At 30.7% G+C, this 14,188-nt stretch overlaps 1 protein-coding gene across 1 annotated transcript in view; it reads right to left on the bottom strand.

The window, feature by feature from the left end:
* The window catches only part of LOC134722040 (uncharacterized), a 112,753-nt gene extending 103,936 nt beyond the window's left edge, over window positions 1-8,817 (bottom strand). The window contains exon 1 of the mRNA XM_063585458.1: window positions 8,703-8,817. The gene's annotated coding sequence lies outside the window, so the exon portion shown is untranslated. The remainder of the gene's footprint in view (window positions 1-8,702) is intronic.
* Window positions 8,818-14,188: the final 5,371 nt, after the last annotated feature.

The raw sequence follows: 14,188 nt of genomic DNA on the forward strand, positions 1-14,188 counted from the left end.
GAGATTTCAAATAAAATTAACATTAACGACGTAACTTGACCTAGTGCATTAAAGCATACTAAAATAAGAATGTGTCAATAGTACACGAATGCCCCTCTCGCACTATCGTAGTATATGTCAACCGTTTAATTTTGGTCAAAACTCAAATTTAGCATTAAAGTCAGAAAGATCAAATACTAGGAAACATGTGTACTACATTTCAAGTTGATTTGACTTCAAATTCATTAGAAGCCACCTTGACCAAAAATGTTAACCTGATTCGGGACAGACGGACGGACCGACGAACGGATGAATGGACAGAAGAACGAAGAAAAGTACGCACAGACCGAAAAACATGATGTCGATAAATGGGACATAAAAAGTTATAGTCTGTAAACATTTGTTTCTCTCTAAATATCTGGTCGAAAGATACGGAGTTAACAATTATGGCGCGAATCTGTTGACAAACGTTATAAATAAGAACCATAATGACATAAATTATAAGTTCGAATGTATCTTTCGCCTCTCTTCTATCATTATTCCTGACCAGAAATCTACAAGTTTTTATGATCATGGACAATAGTTGAATTAAATTGGATTAAAAAATTACAGGCAGTCTACCCTCTCGATCTTAATGATAATATCATGGGAATTGGTAATATATCAAGAACCGATTCTATTAACATTTTGGATATAGTTTCTAAAACTGTTCGTAAAAAAATGGTTCTCGTGGACGAAGAAGCATATTTTGGTTTAATATTGATTCACTTATAGGATCTTTGCATTTAGTTAAAAAAAACAGTTGTTCGAATGACACGGGTTATGTTCTTCTCATATATTTTATGATAGTATGATACTCAACCCCTAACGGGGGGATTGTGCCTGATATTCATATGATGAAGACATAATCTTTCAATCAGTTTAATTGAAGTCTGGAGCTGGCATGTCAATTAACTGCTAGTAGTCTGTTGTTATTTGTGTGTTATTGTCATTTTGTTTAGTTTCTTTTGTTACATCTTCTGACATCGGTCTCGGACGTCTTTTGAACTGAATTTTAATGTGCGTATTGTAATGTGTTTACTTTTCTACATTGGCTAGAGGTATAGGGGAAGTTTGAGATCTCTAAGACATGTTTAACCCCGCCGTATTGTATAATCATAATGAATAAAAATAAGAATACGTATTATACACGAAGATTAAAGCAAAAGTATATACATTTGATTTGAGATATCAAACTGCATAATATAATTTATTTATTGATTAGAGAATCCATGAATTTGACGGGGGAGATAATCTGTTTTACATATATTTAAGCATAAGCAGCATTATACAATTTACACCACCTTGTTTTGTAGAAACAGCTTCAAAAACAAGGGTAAATAAAACAATCCTTTTCTGTCTTTGTTTTATTTTATAACAAGAGATATTTATTCATTTGATCTCCCCATAAACATTATCGATGTTATTAGATTCAATTTTATGTTATAATTTTTTACATTTTTACCAATGATTTTCGATACTTTGATGGTGAACTGATTGTTGATATATCTGAGTTTATTAAGCATGCAGAAAGTGAAGATAAACCTAATTGAAAAAGCTAATTTTGGTTCAAATGAGAAAACAATACATATAAACCAAAAGAGATAAAAATGAATGCAGAGATCAATCTTCCAATTTTTAATTGCTATTTTATTATCATCCTATTTGATGATTTCCACTGTATGCTAGATTTCAGTGTTCCAATGACGCTGACTTCGATAAGGTGAATTATATTATTACATCAGCCCAAAAGGTATTTAAAATGTAAAAATAGCATTGTTTAATTTTTTATAATTATTGCATGAGAAAAGTCCTCACTGAAGTGTTGGCTATTAAAAAACACGACTTGAAAGATATACAAAAATTTTATTACGAAAACTAACGTCTTCATTCATAACAAAATAATTTAGGAAAAACAAATATGACAGATATGCACCACAGCGACTACTGCTGACCATCTGGTACCTGACTTAGGACAGGCACTTATGGAACGGCGCCAACCCACTCCTAATATTGCAGTAGTGTAACGATACAACACAAGGACAGACTATAAAAATGATTTGAAAAGGCCTTATTTTATTATATCGATATAAAACAGAAAAACATCTATCAAAAACAAAGATCATGATATGTATACATTCCAAACAACAACAAAAAAGTAGCACAAAGTACTGATCTGAGAGTAGCCACAGTTACTGGTAACTAGTGCAAAGCCAATAAAAACTACTTCAGAAACATGTATCTACACTAAAATAAAAATCAGTATACATTCAATATCAAGTTAAAAATCGTCATTAACAGTCAGAGAAATAAACCTTTTGCAAAGCTCAACGACATATTGTAGTACCGTGAAAGTGCGATCGATTTTTTTGTCGATGTTATAAATTTGTGTTTTAATATAATGATAACAACAATATCTATACAAATAAACATATTATTACAAGATCGAATAAAGTCTTGAATTATTGAACTTTTTGAAGAATTGAAGTTTATATCCCGGACCTCTAAATATCCGTGCTCGATAACAACATCACCGTAAAATTATGTATTCGTTTAAACTACATTTTCTAAAGGCAGAAATGGCTGGAAAAGTAAAGTGTGGTCACGAAATCCCTGACTAAATTTTTTTACCAGTTATTCCGTTCCTTGGTATATGTTTACTTATCGTTTACTGTTAAGCTTGTACACAAGTGATAGCTACAGTTCTGAATGAAATACTTCAGTCTGGCATGTTTTAATGCCGTTTATTATTACTTCAATTATTCGATTTATTATATCAGTTTAGTAAGACGTGTAGATATGATTAAAATATTTGTTGATCATACTTCAATAAGAAAGCAATCTAACACAAATAAAAAACAAACTAAAACATCCAGAGATAACTATATCGTCTTAAAAAATAGACTGATGTCTAATCTTATCCTTTTTTTTTATAAATAGCATAGTTTATATTTTGTAAAAGTAACAATCAATAACATATTAAATAATTGAATTTGATAACCAGGTTGTACCTTCTCATACTTGTTAAAAACTGATGAAAGACTTGGAAATAATTCTTGAAGCGCAGTATTTAAAACGCTCGTTTGTATTATTCAAACAGCTAGAAGAAAATATGTGTACTAGGGTTTAATATTAAACCAAAGGTCGGTCTGATAGTTAAACAGTGAAATCAATGTTCGAAACTATTAGAGTGCAACAAATTGTTACACGTCTTTATTTGCTTTTAAGGCGTTTTTGTCCAATTGAATTGGTTGACCTCCTGATCAAAGAACATAATTTCGACCCTGGTATTCATCATTCCATTATCTTACATTTGGTCTATTGATCTCAATGTACACTATGAAGGCCTTATGTCAAGGATGTTCTGTTGAATAGAAACACCTTGGTAACATATTATATTTACTTTTCATAACCTATTTAATAGCAACACAATGCTCTATGCCATGCAAGTGACGACCAACTGTTTCTTATGTATCATTCACAAAAAATATAGAACGTATAAATGCATTGATACTTATGTCAGAAGAATGAGTTATAAAGACTCTAATCTCAGAGAGAGAGAAAAACAATTTTAATAAACTGTTATACGTTACCTCAATAAAGGGGTGTTCTTATATTGTTATGAGACACAGTGTATGGCAAATCTCTGTTCAGATCCTTCTTAATTCCATTTAGTTGGTAAATATAATAACACTTATAAAAGTTTTCTTTAAGAAACGTTTTTCGTTTTAAAATAAGAAAGAATTCTCTAAATATTCAAATATAAACAGCAATAACTGCCTTTTTCTATATTCATATATTGCAATAACTGCGAATATTGTCAGATCTGTTATTTATGTATTTTTATGTGTTTTTGTTAATTGTTTTTCTGCTTTTGTCGTTTTGATTTGTTTAAAACATGCTAACTAATTTTTAGAGTTAAGTTTTATGTTTTACACAACTGTCATGTGTAAGGGAAGGGTTGGTCGTCCGAAAACACGTTTAACCCGCCACATGCTATGCATGTCTGTTCCAATTTTGTAGCCTGTAATTGACAGGTTGTCGTGTTTTGCTGTTTATCATGTTTGTTTATCGTTTGTTGTTTGGATAACTTTTGTTCGTGTGTTGTGTGTTCCTTGTTAGAGTGAACCTCTTACATGTTCAACCCCACCACATTATGTATGTGGTTGTTTAGTGGCAGGACCCTGTAATTCGTTGGTACAATTTGATGACGTATTATAGTATACATGTGGTTTTCGGGTTGTGTTGGGTACATTTATCAGACTGTTAATTTTCTAGTTTGAATTTTTTTACAATTGTCATATCGGGGCCTTTTAAAGTTTGCTATGTTATATGTGTTTTGCTCAATATTAAAGGCTATGAGATAACTTACAGTTGCTACCTTCTACGTCATTTTTTCTCTGAAGGCGAGTTGTAACAATGGCAATCATACCACATCTTCTTATGTTTATAACCCTTATTCAACCGTACGTAAAATGTAACAAAACATGTGGATTTGAAACCTTCTTTTTCGGTAATTAAATATTATAAGAAGAAGTTGTTTGAGTTCCAATGAATTTTATTCCCACTTCCATTTTTTAATTGAAGACAGTGCAGATATATAGCCTTTCAGTATATAAATCTTTTATTTATCTAATATTTTTTTGTTGGAAAGGATTGTAAATTGCAGATAAACACCATCCTGTGTGGATATCGATAAAACGTGTCAATATATCGATCTTTCCGATGGCCTTTGATACTATCTCATCAGATAGCCTACAAGTACTTGATGGTATCGTCATAAATTGAAAATTAATTCAATAAAATATTTACATTTCAAATAGCAAAAAATATACAAATTAAGTCTTTATAAATGCAACACAAATGTGTCTATCAATTATTACTGTTTTAATCGATATTGCAGTGCAGTTTATTCAGCATATGCAGATACTTTACTAATATCAAATTTTAAATTTATATTTGAAACAATTTGACTGAGGATTGTTTGTTACCTTGCTTTGGATTAACGAAAGAAAAAATGATAAAATATATGCCTATTGTCAGAAAACTATCCGGTTTCCCTTAAAAAAAAAACCACACATTTTGTTTTCAGTGATTTAAAAATGTTCCTTGCCTCTCTAGCTTTTCAACAATGACTTCGATCTTTTTTTAAATTTTAACCGCAAATCAACTTTTAAAACAGGATTCAGACTTTGAAAGTTTACTGATGTTTGAGTGTTGCTTTCTTACCTCCGGTGTAGAATATTTCATGCATATTCAGCATGAAAGTTTAATTTTACCATATTCATTAAATGCTATGAAGTGTCATATATACAAACTATGAAACTGTATATCACATTATAAATGTGTTATGCTTATTTTTTGTAAAAATTATAACACTTAAAACCATGAAATGCAAATGAGAAACAAAGCAATATATATATACACAAAGATGTGCAATAAGTCATGAAATAATGATTCATTGTGGTGGGAAAAAATAATTGGAATAGTTTGTAATTTTTAGTTAAATGGGAATCTCAGAAAATGAACTGAAGGCCCTTTAATGTGATAAATTTACAAAAGTGTTACTTTCTATGTATTTTTATTTTTTACCAACTTCTTTCGATTAGTCTTTTCAGAAAATAGTCAATTATGTACATGCAACTATAGTAAACTAAGTTCTCCAAAGCTTCAGTGATCCCCGTGTTCATTAAGGTCATCTTTACATCTTTTCAACACATTAATTCGTTAATGCCTGTATGAATCATACCATTTGAGTTTGTGCGTACAAAAGATGCATGTAAATATATTTATTACATTATTTTCAAAATTGACTTTAGTCATTATCCATCCTTGAAAATGCCATCCCATTAGGTGTAATATCCTGTAACTTTAAATCAGTCAGCTTTTTATCCTTTATATGACATACATATGTTACGACTACTGTTTCCTTTGTGTCTGTTTTATGTATTTCTTTCATTACACATTCTAAATAGAGTCATTTGCTTGGATGTTTGAATGGACACCTACGTAAAAGCAAAAAATAACTGGTCTAATTTTATGTCAATCGTGTTCAATCAAATATCAAATGTAATTATTTTTTTTCAAACGAAACTATTTTGCTTAACTGTCTGCATGAAAGGCAAATTTCTTTGAAATGAAATGCATGGAAACAAATAATGGAGATATGCACTTTATGACATTACAATGCTGTAATGTAGATAAAATATGCCCGCTGTTTATTTGTATTACATGTGCCACAAATGTCAGAATAAATTGATATACTTCTTCTCCGTCGTTGAGTTTATTGTATATCTGTTCTTTACGTACGAAACCTTTATGTGACGTTAAATCGTCATTTATTTAATGCCAATATATTTGGGCGGTTCAGTCTTGAACAAATTGGATTTAACCATTCGAGATCGGGGTCGTCAACATATCACTGTGAGTAATTGTCAGACACGAACAGGCACTTCAAAGAGTTGTTGTAAGATTTATTTAATATTCAGAGAGTGTGACATACCCTTAACCAAGCATAGGATCTAACGCCCTTTTATGACCAGAAGCGCCAACGTATTTATACATCCTGGTCAGATACGTGGAATGCCTTTTAGCTTGGTTTTACAGATCATCCTTAAACCTATTTGGGATAAACGGTGCTTCAATCTTTTCTCTCCTGTTTTGTTGGACTGTTTATTTCGGACATTTGCTTACAAGATTAACATGTTATCTGAAAATTATTGTGATTTCTGCTTTAGCATTTTATTTCTGACCAAACAAATTTGAGAAATGACAAAGACAATACTTTACAGACCACAGTCAATGGTTTTGAGTATAATATTTTTTACAACTAATATACATAACACATTTGTAATTAAATATACAATTTATTTAAGTAAATTGTATTTTCGCTGTGCAATATGTACTATTTATATATGTTAACTAAATACAAATACTTAATACTTAAGCCTGATTTTTATGACTTGTATAGTAGACCTGAAAACTGCTTGTCAATATTAGGTTTTTTGAGCTTACTATAATCATGTTTACCAGTCAATGTGATTCATCCGCTAAAGTTTTACAATCAAAACGTGAAAATGATATATCACAATGCATATAATATATCACAATGCATACATACTCATTTAAAGATTTCCTAGTCAATCGTTTAGTTTCAACATAATTAAGAACTAAATTGAAACTTAAATATATGTACATCAACCTCAAAAACAGAAGAGGGCTCTTGGTCCTTTTTAGACAGACATAAGAACTGGGGACAGGGGACTCTTAATTTATTTATAAATATAAATAGATTGTTTTGCTTTTTTACTTGTACATTTATTATGGGATATGTTTCTTATAGGTTTGTTATTGTCTGTTTGTTTATCTTTGCATCTATAGAATGCATATATGTTATCTTTTTGTATGCTTATGGATCACATCTTTTTTTAAATGATTTAAATGGCAATTAAATTAATATTAAAATTAAATTAAAGTCAATCTGCTTCATAATACAGAAAAAGCATATTTAGCAGGTAAATATTTTAGGTAACATCATATTACTATTGTGTCATTATGAACAAAATTTGATGAACTCTAGATACGGTGTACATGAAATAAGTTAATAATACGTGTCAAAATCAACTAAAAATACGTTTACACACATGTAAGTCTACGTTTATACGTATCTACTTCATATGTCACAATACATTTTTTATCTGATAATTTATATTATATGCGATTACTTCTGCATTGCACAGTTATTGAAAGAAATCATTCTAAAGAACAAGAAACGCTATATGTGTATAATGTGAATGTGTACGACCTTCCACGCATATAAATATGTCATTGAGTTTGGCCTATAATAAAAGCAGGCTAATTTTTTTTTAAACTGAAGGAGCGTAGAGGTACTTATAATCTCGTATATAAATCATTTATTTAATTCAAAAGATTCGAATACATGAAACGGAAACCAATTTAAAAAAAAACACGCAACAAAATATGTAAATTCTTTAAAGACTTCTTGTGACGTGCACTACTCAAATTTATTTGTCAACTGAGTGAATTATACAGTCACTGCTTCGAGGTGCTCATTCTCTGTAAAAATTATGGTTTTTTTGTTGTTCTTTGTCTAATCAATTTAATACTTCTTTTAGTTGTTCAATATGTAAGCATTCTCAAGTGTAACAACTGAATTTGCTTATCCAAGAAGAGGTTCTATCAATCTTCTAATCTTATCTGTTCTGTTTTTCTAAAATAGCATTAGTTTTCGATCTTTCGCATGAACACCATGCATTCCACTGATTTAACATGCTATATACCACTTACTACAAATCGAATGTGATTTATATCGGTATGCCTCAGAGAATACGCATGTGCTAAGTATACTGGACTCTAAGCCTTATCGTATGAAAAAACCTTCCCTTTCGCTTTTTTTTAATTTATTTTTAAAATGTGTTGGAATGGTTAAAAGTTCATTTGAATGAACAAAATGTAATTATTCAAAATTATTGATTGAAATCAACACATTAACCTGTTATAGATTTTTATCATGCACCTATATGCAATTGATTATAAGAAATTAAATCTCTTTAACTTATCTGCACGTCACCACATCAATTATTACTTGAAATATTGTGAAATGTCCATACAAAAGTAACATTTTAATCCCTGATGGTTAAATAATAAAGATAATGAAAACTTACTGCCAAATATCAGCTAATGCTACCCTGACATCCTAATTATGTCTTAAGAATCCTCCCAAGGATACAAGTTTTTTCGATGTGTTAAATTTAATATACAAAATATATCATTTGTGTGGTTTATTGATAAATTCATCAACAAAATTGTATATTAGGGTGACAGATGTGTTTCCGTCAGTGGACTAATAGTTTTCGCTAGATTAGGCATTGTAATTGGTCTAGGATATGTAAAAATGAACAGCACATTCAACAAATGACGAAAGAAGATTATGAAAATGATATGTATTGATTTTATTTTAAAATATGTTAATATGGGCGGAAAAGTCCATTACAGAAAAAAGACAGTTCGCTACACAATTTCGTACGTTTTTTTTTCAACCGTTAATGATTTTCAAAGATTTCCTGAATTAATATTTGGAAACTAACATGCATTTTTAATGGTCACTCTAAACATGTTGAATCCCAGAAATATCAAATACTATTGACTTCAATTTCAGGTGGAAAGGGAGCGAAGAATTAAGGGACAAATTGATTTAAAAAAACTTTTAAATTATATAAAATTTTCTTCATTATACTTTTTTAATTACTTCAAACGATGTTTTGTTATACTTTCCATTGTACACCTTCAGTGGATTTTTTTGTTTTGTTTATTTTTAATGGGAAAAGGGGGTTTAAGAAAGATACGTGTTTCGTGTTGTATTAATCATTTCAGTTTGTAAAATTATCAAATTAAACATACCGTATAATTACTAATATAAATTGAAACGTTAACATACCTGTCCTTTGACTTTTCGAACTTTACTAAAGGAAGAAGTGTGTAACAAATAAAACAATTCTTTCACATCAAATAATTTACCAGGGCTACAGATTTGTATATTTGGAAATTAGTTATAACAGTTCTCATAAACTTTATTACATTTGCTTGAAAGTCCCTTTTCCAAAGTTTAGAATACTGCCAAAAACCTGATAGCTGGAGTCACACCGAGAGTAATACGACCAAAAGGGAAATAATAGCCATAGAAAAACAAGGGATAACTGCACAGGTAATACAAAATATCCACCGCCAACAGTTGAAAATAAACTCATCATAGATATCAGGACTAAAATTTGTTTATGCGCCAGACGCGCGTTTCGTCTACAAAAGACTCATCAGTGACGCTCGAATCCAAAAAAGTTAAAAAGGCCAAAAAAGTACGAAGTTGAAGAGCTTAGAGGACCAAAATTCCTAACAGTGTTGCCAAATACAGCTAAGGTAATCTATACCTGAGGTAGAAAAGCCTTAGTATTTCAAAAATTTATAAATTTTGTAAACAGTAAATTTATAACCATATCAATGACAATTCATGTCAGCACAAAAGTGCTGACTACTGGGCTAGTGATACCCTCGGGGAAATAAATCTCCACCAGCAGTGGAATCGACCCAGTGGTAGTAAATAAACTCATCATAGATACCAGGACTAAAATTTGTTTATACGCCAGACGATGTATACCTCTAGACCATCTTGAACTATTTCTCTATTGGGTCTTTGTACTTTTTTGATGATTGCTTTTAGGAAAAGGACGAGACGTTCTTCGACAATATGCTTTACTCAATAACTTTTGGGCTTAAACTTTTGTACTGTTGTAAATTGATTTTAAGTGTTTATTGTTATTCTATGATTTTCATGTTGAAATATACTATCATGATGTTGCTGCCCTGAGTGTTCTTGCAATTATTTTTGACTGTATTCCTGTCACGTAATGTCATTTTAGCAGTATTTTTGCCATTTCCATATAACCAGGAGGTTTGGCTAGCAATAAGACCAGGTTTAACCCACTCTTTTTTCTTCAAATGACCTGTACTAAGTTAGGAATATGGCAAATATTAACAAATAGTAAAATCACAAAATCATGAAAAATACTGAACTCCGAGGAAAATTCAAAACGCAAAGTCCGTGATCAAATGGCAAAATTAAATAGTTTGTTCCTATGTTTGTTGGAGTTTGTTTCATGTGGCTATTCAGTGTTTCTGTTTATCCGATCTTGAACTTCATCTAAAATCTTTCTTAATTTAGGAATTTATTTTAGAAATTCAAATGTGACGTCACTTTGTACTTTCTGCGTTGCACTGGCTTTGGCTAACACGGCTGTGTATTTTTGCAATGTATCCGTTTTTTTATTCTGTAGCTTGTCACAACTTCAGTTTAATCATGTATATCTATTATATAGTCTTTTTATAAAATTTACTGTTTGAAAAAGTATGAATTATTCTAAATAATAAGGATGTTCTTGTCTCAGGCGGATAACCCTTGCTGTATTGTCACAACTTTTTGGAACTTTTGGTCCTCGGTAATCTTCAACTCTGTACTTGTTTTGGCTTTCAAACTTTTTTCAGCTGAGCGTCGCTAGTTGGTCTTGTGTGGACGTGGCGCACGTCTGGCGTATCAAATTTGTAACCTGGTACCTTTTGTTGGCTATTATTCGTTTGTTTCTCTGTCCAATATTTTCTCCCAATTAATTTTGTAGTCCTGTCTTGTAATGTTGTCATTTTAGTGTTATAATTAACATTGCCATTAAAGCGGGAGGTTTGCCATGCCACAAAACCAGGTTCAACATACCATTTTTTTCTTAAAATGCCCTGTACCAAGTCAGGAAAATTGCCATTGTTATATTATAGTTCGTTCTGTGTGTGTTACATTTTAATTTTGTGTTTCTGTTGTTTCGTAGTTCTCTTATATTTGATACGTTTTCCTTAGTTTAAGTTTGTAACCCGGATTTGTTTTTACTCTATCGATTTATGAATTTCGAACAGCAGTATACTACTGTTGCCTTTATTAAGGTGTTTCCTCGGTTTTTTTTCTGTTTTTGACACGGATTTGTTTTAGTTAAATCGATTTATGACTATTGAACAGCGATATACATAATACTGTTGCCTTACTTTATAGAAGAGTGTTGTCGGGCGGATGGGTGGGGCGGTGTTAAAAAGTTTGATGTGTTATCAACTCATTCTACTGTTTCAACCAAAATCCCTGGTGCTTGAAAGGATGATTTTGCATCTGATAGTGTGAACTTGCTTTTAATCAGTTTAGTTTACTGTAAACCAACTTATTTTCGCGGATACTTTATTTTGCGTTTTACCCTTTCTTGACCACTTCGCGGCTATTTAATTTCGGGATTTTCTTATTTACTTGAAAAGGTTTAATAGGGAAAGATCCAAGGTTTACATATTCGCGACGATTTATATTCGCGTTTTTTTCTACTCGCGAAAGTCGCGAAAATAAATCGCTCGCGAAAATAAGTTGGTTTACAGTATTTAGTTTGTAAATCAAATTTGTTTTCGCTCCATCGATGTATGACGGTATATTCTACTATTGGCTTCATTTTATAGAAGTAATTGAGAGTTTTTCTCTACGGTTTTCTAGAATTTACTTAATACTTTATCAGCTATGAAAAAGCTACATGTTTAGTGTAACCAACTCCTCTTACAGTTTTCATCACAGATCCCTGAAACTTCACAGGAAGATTGCACACATTTTGTAGTTGTGCACCTGTTTTTATATCTGTTTGAGATATTTTTCTGATATGTATAGAATTGGTGCCTTTTTTAGCACGGTTTTGTTGTTGTCTCTTTGACACATTCACAATTTCCATTCTCAATTTTATATGGCGTATGTGTTTTGTTCAGTGTTGAAGTCCATATGGCGACGTATGTTTTGCGTACATCTATGTTTCTAGTTGAAAGTCGTATCACTGGCAATCATAACACATCTCCTTATTGTATATTAGGTTTATCCAATTAAATTCTGTAGAACTATTTTTACTTTTGAAAACATATTCGTCTGCAAAAGAAGTAAACAATGTATAAGTATACTGTACTAAATTGATATCTATAAAACCTCAATATAGTTCCCAAATATATCAAATGCTAGTTTTCCATTAAAAAAATAACTATACTATTGATATAATAAATGATATTTTGCAATAACAAAAGGGTGCAAGAGGGATCAATGAACAGTTAAATGATTTTGGATTGAGCAAAAACAAAAAGTGATAACGTATTTTTTTTTACTGATAACAGAAACTACAATTTAATGAGATAGCAGAATACAGTGCAAAAAGAGTTAACAATTAATTTAATTTGATATACTAAAATCGGATGGATTCAGGACGAAACCAGTATATCTGACATGTTATTATAATGCTTTGTAATAATTCCTATTTTCGTAGATATTAAATTTATTCAATGTATGATTTTTCGTAAATTTAGGTATATTAAATCTATACATAGGCTATTTCTCAAGCTGTTGTAATCAAACTATGTTTTTTGCTTGTGAAATAGCTGTCTACTAATTCTATTTTATATTACATGGACATACACAAAAAAGGATAGAATAACAATATACGCCAAGGAAAATTGAAATCGGAAAGTCCCTTTTCAAATGGCAAAACATATCATACGAATGAAAACAACTGTCATATTCATGACTTGGTATAAAAAAATATTAGATCAATTAGCCTAGGTATTTCGATTACGTCTTATTCACAAGCACACATAGAACAAATTAAAGTTGTTGATAGAGCTTGGTCAAAGATCGAAATTAGATATGACATACTTGTCCGACCTGATGAAACAATTTTAGAATATTTGAATGTACTTGAATTTAATGTTAAAATTGTCAAACAGAGCTTTGGAATTCATATGGGAAACCACATGAGTCCTAGCTTAGCTGATATCAGAATGCTTGATATGATATAAGAAAATCCTTAAACTATTTATCCATTGTCGTCTTTAAAGAAGTAAGACTTCAAAAGTGAAATTTCTTCATTTTTTTATTAGATTTTTTGCAAGATCTAATAGAGCGATTAGTTTCTGCAGTTATCAATCATTGGGACACTAACGTAGGATGGGTTGATTTTCGTTTAGGAACACGAAAATTATCAATTGATTTTCTATATAGTTAAATAGTTAAATAGTTAAAAGATTTTCTCGATAGTTAAATTATAAATTTTAAAGTACTCGCCGAGGCGGCTCGAACTTTAAAATTGATAATTTAACTATCTCGATTGGATAAATCCGATAATCCACTGGTATCAATGTAAGAATCTATATTTATCCATTTATCAGGACACTGGTATCGTCCTATTTGTCCCAAGTAAAGATCTTATGGTCTTCTTCAAAATCGCTTAAATTTAAAAACACTCATTAATAAGATTTACATATTAAGTAGCATTTAAAAGTATCCAATTTCTAGATATAACTTTCTTCAAAGGGAAAAGAAATATATTTTTAAACATAAAACTATATAGAAAATCAATTGATAATTTTCGTGTTCCTAAACGAAAATCAACCCATCCTACGTTAGTGTCCCAATGATTGATAACTGCAGAAACTAATCGCTCTATTAGATCTTGCAAAAAATCTAATAAAAAATGAAGAAATTTCAATTTTGAAATCTTACATCTTTAAAGACGACAATGCGAAAACGAGATCGATAATATTATAACAAACA

Source organism: Mytilus trossulus, chromosome 6 (genome assembly GCF_036588685.1).
Source record: "Mytilus trossulus isolate FHL-02 chromosome 6, PNRI_Mtr1.1.1.hap1, whole genome shotgun sequence".
NCBI classification, from domain to species: domain Eukaryota; kingdom Metazoa; phylum Mollusca; class Bivalvia; order Mytilida; family Mytilidae; genus Mytilus; species Mytilus trossulus.